Source organism: Heterocephalus glaber, unplaced genomic scaffold (genome assembly GCF_053883595.1).
Source record: "Heterocephalus glaber isolate CG9 unplaced genomic scaffold, H.glaber_assembly_v1.0 deba00001613, whole genome shotgun sequence".
Lineage (NCBI taxonomy): Eukaryota > Metazoa > Chordata > Mammalia > Rodentia > Bathyergidae > Heterocephalus > Heterocephalus glaber.
In genome coordinates, this window is record NW_028258384.1 from 28,687,849 (window position 1) to 28,706,794 (window position 18,946).

The 18,946-nt window shown below is 39.7% G+C and overlaps 1 pseudogene; it reads left to right on the top strand.

The window, feature by feature from the left end:
- The first annotated feature begins 460 nt into the window (after nt 1-460).
- LOC101717350 (UAP56-interacting factor-like) lies at nt 461-4,927 on the top strand (annotated as a pseudogene).
- Nucleotides 4,928-18,946: the final 14,019 nt, after the last annotated feature.

The following is an 18,946-nucleotide window of genomic DNA, read 5'->3' on the forward strand; positions in this document are numbered from 1 at the left end:
GGGTTTCTGGAATCTTAACAATTATATGCCTTTGTGTAGATATTTTTTTTGATCAAGGCTAGTTGGAGTTCTATATGGCTCACTTATCTGTATGTCAAGTTCTTTGCCCCTGCTTGGGAAGTTTTCTGCCATCACTTCTATGAAGAGTTTTGTTTATGCTATCTGTGTTCTCTCCTGTTTCTTCATTGACTCCAATCAGTCTTATGTTATTCTCCTTTCCATCATCTAGCAGCTGCTGGATTGATTTCTCGTGGTCCCCTACAATTTTAAAGAAAGTTTTCTTTTCCTGGTCACTAATTTCAATCTTATCTTCTATATCTGAAATTCTGTCTTGACATTGGCTCATTCTGCTGCATAGACTTTCAATGGAGTTTTCAATCTCCTGGAAATTTGTTTGCATCTGTTTTGTGTATTCCATTTGATTCTTATTTTGGGATTCCATCGTGTTCATCAGCTCCTCTACTTTTTTATCTGTGCCTTCTCTAGATTTATTAATCATGTCTTGCACTACGGGCACAATATCTGCTGTTATGTGAGAAATTATTTCTGATTTCATTTTTTCCAGATCCTCTTGTGTTGCTAGTTCAGGGAGTCCAGGTGGGTGAGTATCAGAGTGTTCCATCTCGTTTCCCTTTGGGGTTGCTGTAGATGATCTGGAAGTCTGGTTCTGAGGCTTATTTATGTGTCTTCTCATTTTGATAGAGGGGGGAGTTCTGGTGGTTCCCACGTGGCTCACCTCCTCTATTCTAGGAGCTGTGGAATACCTACCCTGGAGCCTCTTCCATTCTGGGAGTTGTGGTATCTTGACCCGGAAGCCTCCTATGCACTGGGAGCTGTGGCATGCATACCCAGAAGCCTCCTCTGCACTGGGAGCTGTGGCACGCCTACCTGGTAACCTCCTCTGTTCTGTGAGCTGTAGCACATTGACCCAGAAGCCTCCTCTGTGCTGGGAGCTGTGACATGCCTACCTGGAAGCCTCCTCTGTTCTGGGGGCCATGGCACATTGACCTGGAAGCCTCCTCTGTGCTCAGAGCTGTGGCACACCTATCTGGAAGCCTCCTCTGGACTGGGAGCTGTGGCACGCTTATCCAGAAGCCTTCTCTGTTCTGGGAGCCATGGCATGTTGACCTAGAAGCCTCCTCTGTGCTGGGAGCTGTGGCATGCCTCTTTTTCAGACATCTTCTACTTAGAATCAAATATGATGCAGCCTTTTCCGGTTAGCTTCTTTCACTTCATAATATGCAATTAAGGTCCTTCATGTGTTTTCATGACTAGATAGCCAATTTATTTTCAGTAATGAAAAATAGTCCACTGTTTATATTTACCAATTTCTTCATCCAATCTGAGCATGGGGTATATGTACTATATGCCTATAATCCCAGCACTTGGTAGGCTAAGGCAAGAGGATCACACATTCAAAGTCAGCCTTGGCTACACTGTGAGTTTGAGGCCATCTTGGGCTACAGAGTGAGTCAGACTCTATCTGGTTTTGGTAAAACTAGTCTGAGACCGCTGAAGGACATCTTAGTTGCTTCTAGATTTGTGCAATTCAACAAATAAAAACCTGTGTACATTTTTTATGTGCATGCTTTCAACATCTTTGGGCAAATACCAGGGAATATGATTCCTGGATTACACATACAGCATATGTACAGTTTTGAAATAAGCTATCACATTGTATTCCAAAGTGGTAGGCCATATACATTTCTATTAGCAATGAATGAGAATTCTATAGCTCCATATTCTCTTCAATATTTGGTATTGTCAGTGTTCTGGAACTGATTATTTCTGTAGTGTGTTGGTATCTCATTGCTACATTCACTTGCATTTCTCTGATGACTTATGATGTGGGGCATCTTTCTATGTTTATTTGCCACCTGTATATATACTTTGGTGTGGTGTGTTTTAAAATTTTGTATTAGTATATGTTTGCAATATATTATGAATACATTCAGCATGGGGAATTGATACATATACATATCATATTTTGATCCTTTTTACTTTCCCTTCTCTTCCTCTCCCTTCTATCACTTTGTATCCCCAGGTCCCCTTCCCATCTACCTCCCTGTTTCCTATCACCTATCTTTTATTTTGCTCTTTAAATTATACTTTGGGTTTCTTACAAAAGAGAAGCCATGTGATATTTTGCCTTCTATGTCTGATTAATTTCACAGCCTTATGGTCTCAAGGTGTATCCGTTCCTACATAAGACTCAAATTTATCCTTCTTTATGGTTGGATAGTACTCTATTGTGTGTATATATACTATATTTTCTTTATCTATTCATCTGTTGATGGACATATAGGCCATACTCAAGATTTAGCTATAAACATGGGAGAAATGTGCTGCTATAAACATGGGAAAATGCAAATCAAAACAACAGTGAGGAGTTTGCCTTTGCTAGTGGAAGTCCATGGGTCTGTGACTCTACCCTTTCTGGCTGACAATTCCAGTGCAATGTATCTGACCCATGAACTGGTTTAGTATTCAGTTGGTGGGAGCCAAAGCAACCCCATTGCCACCCCTGAAAGCCCATGGCAATGAGAGCATCAACAAAATTAAAATGTCTGGTTTTTATTATCAAATTGAATAGGAGGGAAGGAATGAAGCAGAATTTTCATAGACTAAATAGAAGACTTCAGCAAAGTAGTGCTCAGCAATTCAGAATGAGGGTACAGTGGGAAATTCAACAGAACTCTGGTTTTGGTAATGTAGCAGACGTCCTTCCCAATACTAGCAGGCTATAAATGGCACATGCTTCTTGATTTCCATAATTTGGCTATATTTTTTTATATCAGGAGTCAGACCAAAGCCCTATATGACTCAAATTGGCATGTCAGATGGCAAACTGGGCAAGTATAGCTCCTCCTCCAATAGCTGCCACAGAGAACTAAGACTTGGTCTGTGAAGTGTCAGGGCTCTGCTGAGTTACATGCAGCTGAGGTCATCATGACCCCAACTAAAATCCTTTCCCCTGAATTTTGGCTTCTCACTCACCTGATGGGTTGCTTGCTAATTGTACCTGGTTCCAGTACCTGTTTGTGCTATACAAGCAAGATAAGCAGTGTCTCCTCCCTTACAACCCTGCTTGGCACCACCATGCCAGATGTTTGGCACCATATATTACTAGATGTCTTCAAAGCATACCTTGCTCTTTTTCTTTCCATGCTTGCAATCAATAAATGCTGGATGTCCTTGGGGGCTTTTGTCTTTGCTCTCCAGAGCAGCATAGATCATCCCCAAGACCCAGCTTTCTCTCTAAATATTGTTTCTTTTTTTATTCTTATTAGCTTTGTGTTGTATTGCCTCACTGGAGACCAGGACCCACTGCAGGGTTCTCTGGTAATGTCCCCTTTCCTGTTCCCTATATGGTAAAACTAATTTGATCCAAAGAGGAAAAGTAGTGCCTAGGAAGAGACATCCTAATGGAGTTATCACTGGCCTATGTAGCTACAACAGGAACTGGAATTTGAAAAGGAATTAGCCTTATGAATTGTCCACCTCTAAGTGACAAGAATATGCAATGATATTTTCCAGTGTGAAAAAGGAAGGCAAACCTGAGACCAAATGAAGTGCAAAGGAAACAAGTTGCAGTTCTCAAGAAATCTAACCAGTTAACTAGAACTAGTAACATTATAGCTAATTTTACCAGGAATGAAAATAAATTAAGCCATCACAAAGAAACTCATCGGGCAATTTTTCTTTTCTGAAGAGGCTGAATAGTTCAGGCCCATTTGAATACAACAACTGTTAGATAAGGTAATAGCAAGGAGAACTTGTCAATGATGTACTTCCACCATAAAAAGAAGAATTTTGACTGTATCCACTGGGAATATTGAAGTAGTACAATACCAAGTAACTCAGAAACCATGATTAACTCATACTGCTGTACTCTCATTCTTGACAAAATAGGAACAACCTGATGTAAAAAAAAAAGTTCTTAAATATGTCCCCCTACAATTTGACATAACTGTTTTTGGGAAACAGACAAGAAGGACTTTAAATGAGTGGTTTGGAATCCTAATGGAACAAAGAGCCACTCTTACAAAGAACAAAGGAGGAAGCTGCTTTGTCATGGTGGGATAGATGCCACATCAAAGGAAAAGTGATGATTCTGTTTGAAAAATTGAATTGCTTGAAGAGTTCATTACCACAAGAATTCAAGAAAATTTACTTCAAAATATTCACAGGGTGAGATTCAACATGGCTGAATGGGGGAGAAGTAATGTTGGACCTACTCAGAGAGAAATCAACCAAAAATACAGGTAATTGGAAGGGAGGGACATACATCCTGATGCCAAAATCAATCTGAACTAAGAGGCTAGTAAATCAAATAAAACACAGATACAGGACTTTATAAAACAGCACATCATCCCACAGGGCTACCAGTGGTACGGGCAGTGCTGAGCAAGAATCATTATACTGGGAAGTCCTCAAGAAACAGATGGACTGAAAAAGTGCAGCCAACTCAAGCCACACAGGATAGATTTGGGGAAAAAAAGCCTCTGGCTTCTTTTGCTGTTGGGAGCAATGCTACATAATTCTAGGGATAAATCATTTGGTTAGCCTAGTTCTCTTGCCTACAGCCCAGCTACAGAATAACTCCAGTTTGGCCTCCGGTCACAACTGAGACTTCAGTGATCCAGTAATGCTGTGATTCTCCAGGACAAGAAACATCCTGGGAGAACAAACATCTGCTCAGTTCCTCATTGTTCTCGGACTGATTAACATCTTGTTTGCCGGAGATGTACTGAACTCTCTGCAAGCCTTCCGTTACACCTTGTTTATCCCAATGTGAACTGTTGAACTCTCTGCAAGTCATTTGTTACATTTGTTTCTCCCGATGTACTGAATAAAAGGTGTGGTAAGCTGGGGGCTTTGTCTTTGCTGCCCAGAGCAGCACTGATCAGACCCAAAGCTCAGCTTCTTCTCAGTCTCATTTTTCTACCTTTCCTGTAATTCGCCGTGTGCTGCCATGGCTCGCAGGAGACCAGGACTCACTGCAGAGGTTCTGGTAACGTCCCCTTCCCCTGTCCCCTACATTTGGCGCCCAACGTGGATATGAATCAGATCCAGGGGTGAACTCGCCTGTGAGACAAACTTGGAGTAAGAAAGACAGCACACGGATCTCCCAGGACGATTTCCGGACTAGGACGAGGGACACTGGTGGTAAGTGTGTCCAGCTGGGGGTAATTTTCTATCTTTGCTGATTTATAACTATGGGTCAGTCTCTGTCAACAGAACAGCGTAACTTTGCCAAATTACTTAAGTCGCTATTAAAACAAGCTATGTACCCAGTACCTAAGGGTGCTGTGATAGATTTGGTAAAAGACATGCAAATATATGTCCCATCCTTTCCCCAGGAAGGGACAACTAACTTAATAGCATGGGAACGTGTAGGTACCGTTCTCCGTGAGGCTCAGCAAAGGGGTGATCGTCTCTCCCCCCGAACACTCCCCACTTGGGCCTTAGTCCACTCTGCTCTCAAATTCTCTCAGTCAGTTCAGGAAACCTTGGCTACCCCTCCCCCCACCAACCCTTCTGTCCAGGTTTCCGCTTGTTCGGCTTCTTCTCCGGTTTGCTTTCATCTCACTGCGGCTTCTGCTCCACCGCCACAGCGTGCTGAGGAAGACCCTAACTCTCTAGCTCCTCAGCCATCTCGCAGAGGTCTAGCTGCCCCTCTTGTAAAGCCCTCTTCTGGGGCCACTCCCTATCACCGTGCCTTGCAAAAGGCTGTGACATCAGGCAAGGCAATGGGAGACCCTTTGTGCTTTCCTGTCTCAGTTTTGCCTGATCCTGACAACTCAGAGGTGGACATGTATGTTCATGCCTCATTTGATTTTAATATTCTAAAGGACCTCAGGCAGAGCGTGCTAACGAATGGTGTCCAAAGCCCCTATACAGTAGGTTTGTTGGACAATGTACTTCAGACTTATTCTCTGGTTCCTCATGATGTTTTTCATCTTGCAAAAACGTGCCTATCCCCAGCTCAGTATCTCCACTTTGAGGTGGAACTTCGTTCTTTAATCAGGGAACAGGCTCATAAAAATGCTCAGGGAGATGCTCAGTCTAGAGAAGTTACTATGGACATGTTATTGGGCACAGGTGACTTTTCGGATTTAAGCAGGCAGGCCTGTTGCCCAGCGTTACTCTTCCACCAGCTAGAGGACCTCCTGCGGAGGGCTTGGGCTTCTGTGCCAGTTGAGGGTGCGCCGATGAAATCTTTTACTCAAATCATGCAAGGGCCGGTGGAGACTTACACAGAATTTGTAGCAAGATTACAACAAACTGTTAGGAGACAGATTTCTAATTCCCAGGCAGCAGACAGCCTGATCTTACAGTTAGCCTATGAAAATGCTAATATGGATTGCAAACAGGCAATAAATCCTGTTCGCTCCTCTAAAGATCTTGGAGCCTATATTAAGGCATGCCAAAATATTGGGTCTCCTTTATACAATTCAGCTCTGATGGCTCAAGCCATCTCCCAACATTTACGAGGTACACACAGTGATTTAACATGTTTTAATTGTGGAGAAATGGGGCATCTCAGAAAAAACTGTAAAATGAAAGTGGCTTTACAAGCTGAACCAGGGCCACTGAGTCAGGCATCCAGAGAAAACAAGGTACCGCCTGGCCTTTGCCCTCGATGCCGAAAAGGCATTCACTGGGCTAAAGATTGCCGCTCCAAATATGATAGGGATAGTGCACTGCTGCCGGGAAACGGAAATCGAGCCCTTCCCCGGGCTCGGGAAACAATAGGGGATCAGGGCCAGGGGGCCCCAGTCCCCCTGAGTCAGCGGTACCCAGTTCAGACCCATGCACAAGTACAAAATCAGACAACATGGGTGTCCGGAGGGACATTTCTTCCCTCCTCAGGGGAACACTGGGAAGCTCAGGAATAGATCTTTCTGCTGCTCAGAGAGTTCACCCCCTGGGAGGTGAGACTCCGGTATCTGTCCCCACAGGAATTCATGGACCCCCACCCCCCGGAACCATTGGCTTGATACTTGGAAAATTCTCTCTAACTTTGAAAGGCATTACTGTTATTCCAGCTATTGTTGATTCTGATTGTACCTCGGAATTGTGTGTTCCTGTTAGCTCCACAGGACTCTGGGTAATAGAACAAGGAGATTATATTGCACAATTGTTGCTCTTGCCTAAATCACAATTAAATAATGTTAGCGTTAAAAATTCCCAAGAGGGTCCTCAGCCAGAAATTCCTCAAGAAGAAATTTATTTCACCCAAGAGATTTCCAAAAACCGCCCCATGTGCAAAATTAAATTGAATGGCAAATTCTTTACAGGATTGATAGACACAGGCGCGGATGTGTCTGTGATCGGCACATGTTTTTGGCCATCATCTTGGGGGAAAAAACCAACTAAAACATCTCTGGTAGGCCTCGGCACCTCCCATCAAGTTTTACAAAGCTCCATTCCTCTGCCTTATGAAGGGCCTGATGGTCAATTGGGATGTATTTGTCCTTACATAGCTCCCATACCTGTAAACTTATGGGGCAGAGACTTGTTGGAAGAATGGAGAATTGTAGTGACTACTTTGCCACCTGAAACTTCACCGGGCCAACAGATGATGTCTAAAATGGGATATGAACCAGGAAAAGGATTGGGCAAGCAACTTCAGGGAACAACACAGCCTATAGAACAGAAACAGAAAAATAATCGCTTTGGAATTGGATATGATCAAAATTTTTAGTTGGGGCTATTGAGGAAGTTTCTCCACCCAAGGCAGCCTTGCCTTTACAATGGAAATCAAATGATCCCATTTGGGTTAATCAATGGCCCCTACCACAGGAGAAACTAACCATTCTACAACAACTCATATTAGAGCAAGTTAACAAGGGGCATTTGGAACCATCTGTGAGCCCTTGGAACACACCTATCTTTGTTATTCCTAAAAGGTCAGGCAAATGGCATTTGCTTCAGGACTTACGTGCAGTTAATGCAAGCCTCATTCCAATGGGGGCACTGCAACCTGGCTTACCGAACCCAGTGGCAATCCCCCAGAAGTGGCCGCTTATAATTATAGATTTAAAAGACTGCTTCTTTAACATTCCTTTGTGGCCAAGTGACCGACCTCGATTTGCCTTTTCGGTACCTAGCACAAATTTTAAAGAACCAATGAAGCGCTTTCAGTGGACTGTGTTGCCTCAAGGAATGGCTAACAGCCCCACATTGTGTCAGCTTTTTGTATGTAGCACAGGCTCTTCAAGCTACTCGTAAATTATTCCCTACTGTATATTTAACACATTATATGGATGACATACTAATCTCTGCAAATACACAACAGCTACTTTTACAGGCCTTTGCTGTTGCAAAGAAGGATTTAGTGCGTTTTGGATTGTGCATAGCACCTGAAAAAGTTCAACTATCTGAGCCTTATATTTACCTGGGTACCTTGTTATCAGAACGATCGGTTAAGCCACAAAAGATACAATTTAGGACAGACAAATTAAAAACATTAAATGATTTTCAAAAATTATTAGGTGATATTAATTGGATTAGGCCTAAAATAGGGATAGCAACTTTTCAATTGCAAAATTTATACAAAATATTACAGGGAGATTCTGATCTTAATTCCCCTCGAAAATTAACTCTGGAGGCACAAAAAGAGCTATAATTAATAGAACAAAGCATACATAACCATCAGGTTTTTCGTATCAACTCTAATTATCCAGTTTATTTGTTTGTGCTTAACACCCCCCACTCACCTACAGGCTTAATAGGGCAATGGTACGAAAAACGGGTCTTTCCCATGGAATGGTTGTTTTTATCTAACCAGTTAGTGAAATCTCTACAATTATATCTAGAACAAATTGCAAAAATAGTTTCCTCGGGACGTAATCATACCCGACAATTATTTGGTGCTGACCCTCATTTCATCATTATCCCAATTGATAAGGATCAAATGCAGATGCTGCTACAGACTGCTTTATATTGGCAAGTAGCCTTTGCAGATTTTATTGGACATATAGATAATCATTACCCTAGTGATCCTCTGTTTCAGCTTTTTTTACGACATGAGTTTATTCTCCCCAAGGTTACTCAATTTCAGCCATTGCAAGGTGCCTCAACCTATTTCACTGATGGCTCCTCTAAGGGCCAAGCAGCAATTTGGAGCTCTTCCTTTAGTTATGTGTTGCCTACATCTGGTCTCTCTGCTCAGCGGTCAGAGTTGCTAGCCATTTTATTTGTGATTGAAAACTTTCCCTCCCAACCTCTCAATATTTTAAGTGATTCCTTTTATGCAGTTTGCTTGACTCAAAGATTGGAAGGAGCTATGGTCCGCTCTACCTTAGAACCCAAATTATTAAACCTGTTTTTAAGATTACAAAAGGCCATACGTCAAAGAACTGCTCCCTTTTATATTGGACATATTCGATCACATACAAACCTTCCTGGGCCACTTTCCTATGGCAATGCACAAGCAGATCAGCTTATAGGATTCCTTGCTGCTTTTGATCAGGCTAAGGAATCACATAGTTATTTCCATCAAAACTCCAAGGCACTACAACATGATTTTCAGCTGTCTCGAGCTCAGGCACGACAGATAGTTATGGCTTGTCCTAGTTGCCAGCAGATTCCACGGCCCATTCCCCCTGAGGGAACTAACCCTCGAGGCCTAGCCGCCAATATGATTTGGCAGATGGATGTGACACATGTTCCCTCTTTTGGAAAGTCTCGATTTGTACATGTCTCTATAGATACATTTTCACACATGATACATGCCATGTGTCACTCTGGTGAGAAAGGTCACCATGTTCAACAACACTGCTTGTCTGCCTTTGCTGCCATGGGAGTGCCCAAAAATATTAAAACTGACAATGGTCCATCATATGTTAATAAATTTATCCAAAAATTCTTTCTTATTTGGCATGTTAAGCATAGTACTGGTATCCCATATAATCCACAAGGACAAGCCATAATAGAAAGGGCCCATGCCACCCTCAAACATCAATTGCTTAAACAATCACAAGGAAATCAGCTGCCTCCACAAGCTCATTTAGATCTAGCCGTTTTTGTACTCAATTTTTTAAATCCCGTAGCAGGTTCCACACAACCACCTGCTATGCTCCATTGGCAAATGGATGGCATGATTAAGACTCAAAAACCACAAGTCCTTTGGAAAGATGTCCAAACAGGTAAGTGGAATGGCCCCGCTGCCTTAATAACTTGGGGGAGAGGTTTCGCCTGTGTCCTAACAGATAATGAGAAAACCTTATGGCTACCCTCCCGGAACGTGAGACCGTGGGTCACGCTGGTGGAACCGCCAACATCTTGCAGAATGAATGATAGCACCCTGGCTGAAAGCGATGAGCCAGCTACACCTCAGGGACCCACCTCACCAGCGACAACCAACAAATCCATGGCAGGGTCCAGGACTGAGATGATGCCCCCAGAGGAATGATAATTATAGATTTATGGTAAAAAAATTTATAAAGGTGGGGGACAACTTCAAAATGCTCCTTTTATATTTACAGGTATAAAAGCGCTTTCATTCCTTCTGATTCTAATCTCGAGATCTCTGTTAATTGACTATTCCAAAGTTTTTGACCAGTCATACAATTATAAATCTAATAATCATAAAAAGGATATTATGATTCAATTTGGCTAAATATATTTGAGTGCACTCTAATTTTATAAATTGTCTTATATGTTTGTCTGTTGTCTGTTGTTTGTTTGTACAGTTGAGCTCAATTTTTTTTTTCTCTTTACCTTTTGAAAAAAATTTTTTTTTAAAAAAGATATTCACCTATTGTTAAATTTGCTTACAGATAAATGTTATTAAATTAAAGGCATGCCTTCCTTCCCAGGTTGCTAACTGATCAAAGTGCCACCGAGATTTATTTTATAAAAGTAATGTATATTGTCACCTACATGCAATAATCAAATTGCAATAAGCAGTTGTAAAATAGGAAGATATATATATTCTTATTCTTTGTTTGTCAAAATAGAGACTGTGGGTACTCCCTTTGGTGAATAAAGAAGTGGCCACCCAGAAAATAATTATTCTGGTCTTAATTCACTAAAGGGACCCCCCCTAGTAATTTTTATAATCTTATGGGAGACACACCACAACAAATATTGTCTCAATGTGTTATTATAAATTGATTACATTGGTTATCATTGAAGCTTAAATTCTAAATATGTTATAAATTGATTACATTGGTTATCACTGAAGTTTAAATTCTAAATATGTTATAAATTGATTACATTGGTTATCATTGATGTTTAAGCGCTAAATATGTGATTGTAAAATGTTTACATTGGTTACGTTCTGAATGTTATTGTATGCCCACATTGGTCATCTTCAAAAGCTTAATTTCTGTGTCGTAAAAAAGAGTGTTATTAGAAAGATGGTTTTGGTACCAAACTACAGTGAAGAACATAAGGTTTTATGTAACTGTGATATTTATTACTGCTCCTTTTCTGGTGTACAAAACGTATTCATGCCCTCTAATTGTATGGGTTTTCTAACATTGTTTATGGTAATAACTTTTTGATTCAGGTATTTGCCCTTCTCTTATGCTCCAGCCACCTATGAAAATAGGCACACTTGTAGGCTGATAAATTTTCCTTAGATGACGTCCTATAAAAAGATAGCTACTCAGGGATCCAACCACAACAGCAACTATCATTGGCAATAATAACAGTTTAACTATATTTTTATTCCAAAATGCTTATATCCAGGTAAAATTATAATTGAGTTCACTACTCCTCTTACAATGCTAATGTTATTGATCTTCTCTTCTGGGTGTTCAACAACCAAAGTTTAGAGACCAAAACTGAAGAGGTATTTGGGCTAAGAAGGCAGCCAATATTTTGGCCCTGGCCCTCCAAGGTCAACAACAATAACAAAAAGATCCAGGACATGAGGGAACCATCTCTGAGATCCTGCATTTTTGGTGAGTCATCCAACCTCCTGAGCAGGGAGGTTGCTGAACACCAAAACAGTAAAGATCCAACAAAAAGTGTGCCAAAGGAATGTCACCTGGAGGAAAAAAAAATCTCCCATGCTTTCGCAGGAAGCAACATGGTCAAGCAAGGCCGTGACATATCCTGATGGGTGACACTGACAGAGGAGCTAAGAGGCTCTATGCGTGGTTCCAAGACAGTGCCTGTGGAGACTTAATTGACCTTGTTAGATAACAAGAGATTGATTTTATTTAATATAGGTCTCACCGTAACTTGGTCTTAAACACCCAGTAGAAAAGTATAACTAAAGACAATAGTTACTTGAGTTCAACAAAAGTTTTAAGTTTTTAAACCCAATGTTTAAAAACAAATTGTTAGATTTTTTAATCCTTTTACAGGCCCAATTAAGAAAAATTATGCTTATTATAGACAGCTAAGCCAGTCAAACTATAAATCCTCACACTACATAGGGACAAGCCATTGTTGGGTGTGCTTGCTTTTCAATAAAACCCCTTCACATAAAACAAAAAGAAAGGGAGATATGTTGGGAGCAATGCTACATAATTCTAGGGATAAATCATTTGGTTAGCCTAGTTCTCTTGCCTACAGCCCAGCTACAGAATAACTCCAGTTTGGCCTCCGGTCACAACTGAGACTTCAGTGATCCAGTAATGCTGTGATTCTCCAGGACAAGAAACATCCTGGGAGAACAAACATCTGCTCAGTTCCTCATTGTTCTTGGACTGATTAACATCTTGTTTGCCGGAGATGTACTGAACTCTCTGCAAGCCTTCCGTTACACCTTGTTTATCCCAATGTGAACTGTTGAACTCTCTGCAAGTCATTTGTTACATTTGTTTCTCCCGATGTACTGAATAAAAGGTGTGGTAAGCTGGGGGCTTTGTCTTTGCTGCCCAGAGCAGCACTGATCAGACCCAAAGCTCAGCTTCTTCTCAGTCTCATTTTTCTACCTTTCCTGTAATTCGCCATGTGCTGCCATGGCTCGCAGGAGACCAGGACTCACTGCAGAGGTTCTGGTAACGTCCCCTTCCCCTGTCCCCTACATTTTGCTTTTCTACACACAAAAGACGCTATAGCCTGGAAGCAAGTCACAAGAAATAATCTGCTCCCTCCCCTAGGGATGGACTTCCAGTCCCTTTTCTTTTGAGTTTTCATTTTTTTATTTCTCTTTTTTCCTCTGCCTAGTGAACATGAAATTATGAACTGGACCACTGTGGAGGCAGAGAAAGGAGTGGCAATCAGTGGCTTGAGAGAAAGACACAGATGTACCCAGGATTTAAACAGCCCTGGGTTGCCACCTCACCCTCTGGTGGAAATTGAAACGAAACCTAACAGCCTTGGGCTGTATTCGCAGCAGGGGATAGTACCTGATCCCCCACACCCCTGCCCATGACAAGCAGCAGGACAGGATAGAGAAATGACAATGGACAGGATAGAGAAACAGAACAGACTGTGCAAAGACAAAGTGGAGCCAATTGTACACAGGACTGACAGCAGCTCTGGGATATTCCTGCCTGAGGGTGCCACAGCAATCCATGGTAAGGAGTCTTGTGGAGGCTAGAGACATCCAAAAACCTGCTGGCTGAAGACCGGCCCCAGCTCCCTAAAGATCAATCCCATATCCAGCACTAATCCTACTGCACACTTAGCGGGGGTATATAGCACAGTTTTGGGACACGACCTGCCTTGGACATTACCACAGAACTGGACTGCAGAGGGATTTTTTTGTTGTTGGTTTTGTTTCTTTTTTTCTGTTTTTTTTCTCTTTGTTATTTAGGTTTTCACCTTTACTTTTATCTTGTTCTACTAGGCTCCTTTGTCTCTTTCCCCAACTATCTCTCTTGCATTTATGATATTTTTATTTGAGTGAAAATTGTCTCTTGTCTTTCTGGTTCACTCTAGTAATCTTTTACTTTATCCTTCATGCTTTTTCTCCTGCCCTTTTCTCAAGTATCTCAAAGCTTGGGTAATCATCTGCCATCCTCCAGCCTTGTTCCAACTACATGTCCCTTCATTTATCTCTCTGTTTTATCCCTTCTCCCTCTGAAATCCCTCCCACCAGAGGGTAAAATAACTCCACTAAGGAAACTTATTGCATACAAGTTCCTAGGGTTTATGTTGGTTTGTGTTATATAACTGTAGATCTTGCTCATATGGTTAAATATACCAAATTAATAGTTACCACAATTTGTCACTTTCTAGAGTATGCTTGATGCTATTGATATTGCTAATTGTACTAATTTAGCCAGGAGATCATACCACTTGTAATCAGTAGTTCTCCCTTTTATGACAACACTGTGATTGTCTGGGGTATAACCATCACCATAGTCAAGTACAAAATAACAGGGTGCTAAGCCAAATAATTATCAACTGCCATTCCTTAATAAATTTGGAAAGTAGGACCTTGGAACAGACAGAAAGAAAATGAGCCACATATGCCCAAACGATATCTCTGAGGAAAAGACATTTGCTAGGGAAACCTTGATAATAGTGATAAAGCTATCTGCCATAAGAAATTCGTAAGCATCAACACATAAAACAAAACAAAACAAACAAAAAACCAGTAGATGACAAGATGCATAAGTAAAATGCAATCCCAGACTTTTAGCCCACCTAGGGCAAGTATAGAGGACAACAAGATAGAGGAAATTGGAAGTCATCCACCTCAAATTTTGGAAATCATAATAGCAGAAGTAAAAAAAAGTTGCACGAGGTTATAGAGATAATAATGGCTCATATAAAAAAAGAAGTGATGATCAAAATGAAGGACATGCTCAATGAATCTAGAGTAGACACAAATAAAAAAAATAAAGGAGCTATTGGAAATAGAGAAATAGGGCCAGCGATTTAGCTCAGTGGCATCACATCTGCTTCACAATCACAAGGTCCTGAGTTCAATTTCCAGTACCACACAAAGAAAAGGATATAGAGGAATATTTATGGAACCCATGAATGCTCAATATAAGAAAGAAATGAAATTCTTGAAACAGATTCAAACAGACATCCAGGAGATTAAAAATTCCATTGAAAATATATAGCTTGAACAAAGGCCAAGACAGAATTTCTGATCTAGAAAACAGGATTGCAGTTAATGACCATGAAAAGAATGATATCTTAACAATGGCAAGGGATCATGAAAAATCCATCCAAAAAAAATCCATCCAACAAATGCAAGATGATGCAAAGAAAAGTAATATAAGATTGATTGGAGTTTATGAGAGAGCTGGGGATAGTGCAAATGCCATAAAAAGCCTATTCAAAGAAGTAATAGCAGAAAAGTTCCCAAACATGGAAAAAGAATTCAACACACAAATAAGTGAGGCATATAGCACTCCAATTATTCATGACCAAAATAAATCTACACCAGGGCATATAATTATCAAGATCCCAGTAATTCTGAACAACTACAGAATATTAAAAGCCGTTAGAGAAAAGAACAAATCATCTATAAAGGAAAGCCCACCAGAATCACATCAGACTTCTCATAGCAAACCCTTAAATCATGAAGAGATTGAAGTATTTCAGGTTCTGGAAAAAACAAAACAAAACAACTTTCAACTCAGATTGATGTACCCTGTAAAACTATCTTTCAAATTGAATGGAGAAATAAGATACTTCCATGACAAAAAACCAACTGAAGATATTCAAGACCACTAAATCAGCTCTACAAAATACCCTGAAGAATATTTTATAAAGAGATAATGAAGACCACAATGCCAAGAACACTAATAGAAGCTACCAGGCAGGGCAAGCAATTAGAGGGGAAAGACAGGGAGTCAACAACAGGAAAAGAATGTGAAAAGGAGAAGCCAGCACATTTCAGTTATAACCATCAATAAAAATTGGATCAATAGGCCAATCAAAAGAAAAAGATTGGCAGAATGGATCAAGCAACAAGATCCACCAATATGCTACATACAGGAAACACATTTCACTCAAAAAGAAATTCAAAGACTGAAAGTCAAAAGCTAGAAAACAATACTCCATGAAACTGGAACCCAGAAAAAAGCAGGCATAGCAATTCTATTTGCAGACAAAGTGCATTTTAAGCCTACTGATTAAGAGAGACAAAGAGGGTCATGACATCCTTGTAAAGGGAACAATTCAAGAGGAAGAGATAACAATCATAAATATATATGAAGCAAAAACTAGCGCACTCACCTATTTAAAACACATATTAATGGACATAAAAAATCAAATGTGAACTAATACAATTGTAATTCAGGACCTCAATATCCCACTATCACAAATAGATCAAGTAGACAAAAAATCAACAATGAAATATCAGAAATGAACCAAACTCATGAACAAATGAACTTAGTATCTATAGAGTGTTCCACCCCACAACATCAGAATACACATTCTTACTATGTATGGGACATTCTCCAAAATAGACCACATACTAGCCAATACAACATGCTTAAGTAAATGCAAAGGAATGGAAATTATCTCATGAATAATATTGGATAATATCAGACCACAGTGCAATGAAATTGGAAAGCAATAGCAAAAGAAACCACAGAAACTCCATAAAAACATGAAAATTCTGAAAAATGGGTCACAGATGAAATTAAAGAAGAAATTAAACAGTATATATAATTAAATGATAAAGCTGATACTACATACAGACCTTATGGGACACAATGAAAGGACCTTGACAAAACAATCCAAAAATTCATTTGGAAAAAAAAGAGACCCAGAAGAGTAAAAGCAATTCTAGGTAACAGAGACATGGCAGGGGTTATTACAACCCCCAACTTGAAACTACACTACAAAGCTACTGTGATGAAAACAGCATGGTATTGGCAAAGAAACAGATCTGAGGACCAGTGTAACAAATTAAAAGATGCTGAAACAACTCCAGAAATATTCAGCCATCTCATCTTTGATGAAGAAGCCAAAAACCTTCACTGCAGGAAAGATAACCTCTTTAATAAATGGTGCTGGAAAAATTGGGTTTCAACTTGTCAAAGATTAAAACTAGATCTATATGTCTCACCATGCACTAAACTAAAATCGAAATGGATTAAACATATAAATATTAAAAGAGAAATGCTGAATTCGCTGGAACAGAGTTAAGGTAGAACTCTTGAAGACATTGGTGTAGGAAAAGATTTTATGAACAAAATCTCAGTTGCACGTGAACTAACACAAACAATCAACAAGTGGGATCTCTTCTTACTAAAAAGCTTCTGCACAGCAAGAGAAACCACCAGCAGTGTGAAGAGACAACCCACAATGTGGGAGAAAATCTTCACCTCCTGTTCCTCAGACGAAGGTATACTATCTCAAATCTATAAAGAACTTAAGAAAATCAGACCTCCCAAATTTAAAGACCCAATCCAAAAAAGGGCATCTGAAATAAACAGACATTTCTCAGACAAAGAAGTAGAAATAGCAAATAAACATATGAAAAAATGATCAACATCACTGGTCATTCGAGAGATGCAAATGAAAACAATGCTGAGAATGCACCTCACCCTATAAAGAATGGCTTCTATCATGACATCAACCAATAACAAATGCTGGCGGGGCTGTGGTGAAAGAGGAACCCTGCTCCACTGCTGATGGGAGTGTAGACTGGTGTAACCACTGTGGAAATCAGTATGGAGATACCTCAAAGAACTGGGACTGGAAGTCCCATTTGACCCAGTTATTCCCCTGCTGGGTACCTTCTCCAAAGAATTAAAAGAGTTATACCACAGTGTTATATGTGCCCCCATGTTCATAGCAGCACAATTTTTAATAGCTAAAACTTGGAAGCAGCCCAAATGTCCATCAATGGGAGACTGGATAAAGAAAATGTGGTTCTTTTATAAAATGGAGTACTATTCAGACTTTAAAAACAAGAAATTAAAGACATTTATAGCTAAATGGATGCACATTGAGGGGATACTCTTAAGTGAAATAAATAAGACACATATATGTAAATACCGAATAGTTTCTCTAGTGTGAGAAACTGAAAGCATAAGTAAAGAATAAAAGCTATAATAGATAATGTGAAATAGGAAGAAAGGTGGCAAAGAGGAAGGGTAATTGGGAAGGGTAGGGGAAAGGAAAGAAGGGAATGGAATTAATATGAGAAAATGAAAAAATGGAAACAAAGTCTTTGCAAATAGGGTGGGATGGAGGGATTGAAGCGAGGGCAGGGGAAGGGGGAAAATAAGAACCAAGAGAGATTATGCAAAGGTGCAAATTTCCAATGATGAATGTCATTATATTTTATACCTAAAATGTACCAATAAAATAAAAATTTTAAAAAAGAAGAAGCTTATATAGCATGACCAAGTAGGATTCATCCAAAGGGATTTTTCAACATAACAAAAATCAATAAATGTAATACATTATATCAACAAAGCCAAACAAAAATCACATGATCATCTCAATAGATGTGGAAAAAGCATTTGACAAAATTCAACACCCATTCATGATAAAAACCCTACAGAAAATTGGAATACATGGACTTTATCTCAATATGATAAAAGCCATCTATGACAAACCAACAGCCAACATCATATTAAATCATATATTAAATCAGAAAAGGAGCAAGGATGTCCACTATCACCACTCTTATTCAATAAATTTCTGGAAAATTAGCCAGAGCAATTAGACAATGGAAAGAAATAAATGGAATAAAGGTAGGAAAGGAAGAATTTAAATTATCGTTATTTGAGGATGACATGATTCTCTACATAGAAATTCCTAAAAAGTCCACCAAAAGTTTTCTAGATTTAATATCCAAATTCAGTCAAATAGTTGGATACAAAGTGAACTCTCAAAATTAAATAGCATTCCTGTACACAGATAACACACTCACCAAGAGAGAAATTAGGGAAACAACACTATCCACAATAACACTGAAAAAATGAACTACTTAGCAATTAATCTCACCAAGGAAGTAAAAGATCTTTACATTGAAAATTACAGTATTCTCAAGGACATTGAAGAAGATATCAAAAATGGAAAGATATTCCTTGTTCTTAGATAGGAAGAA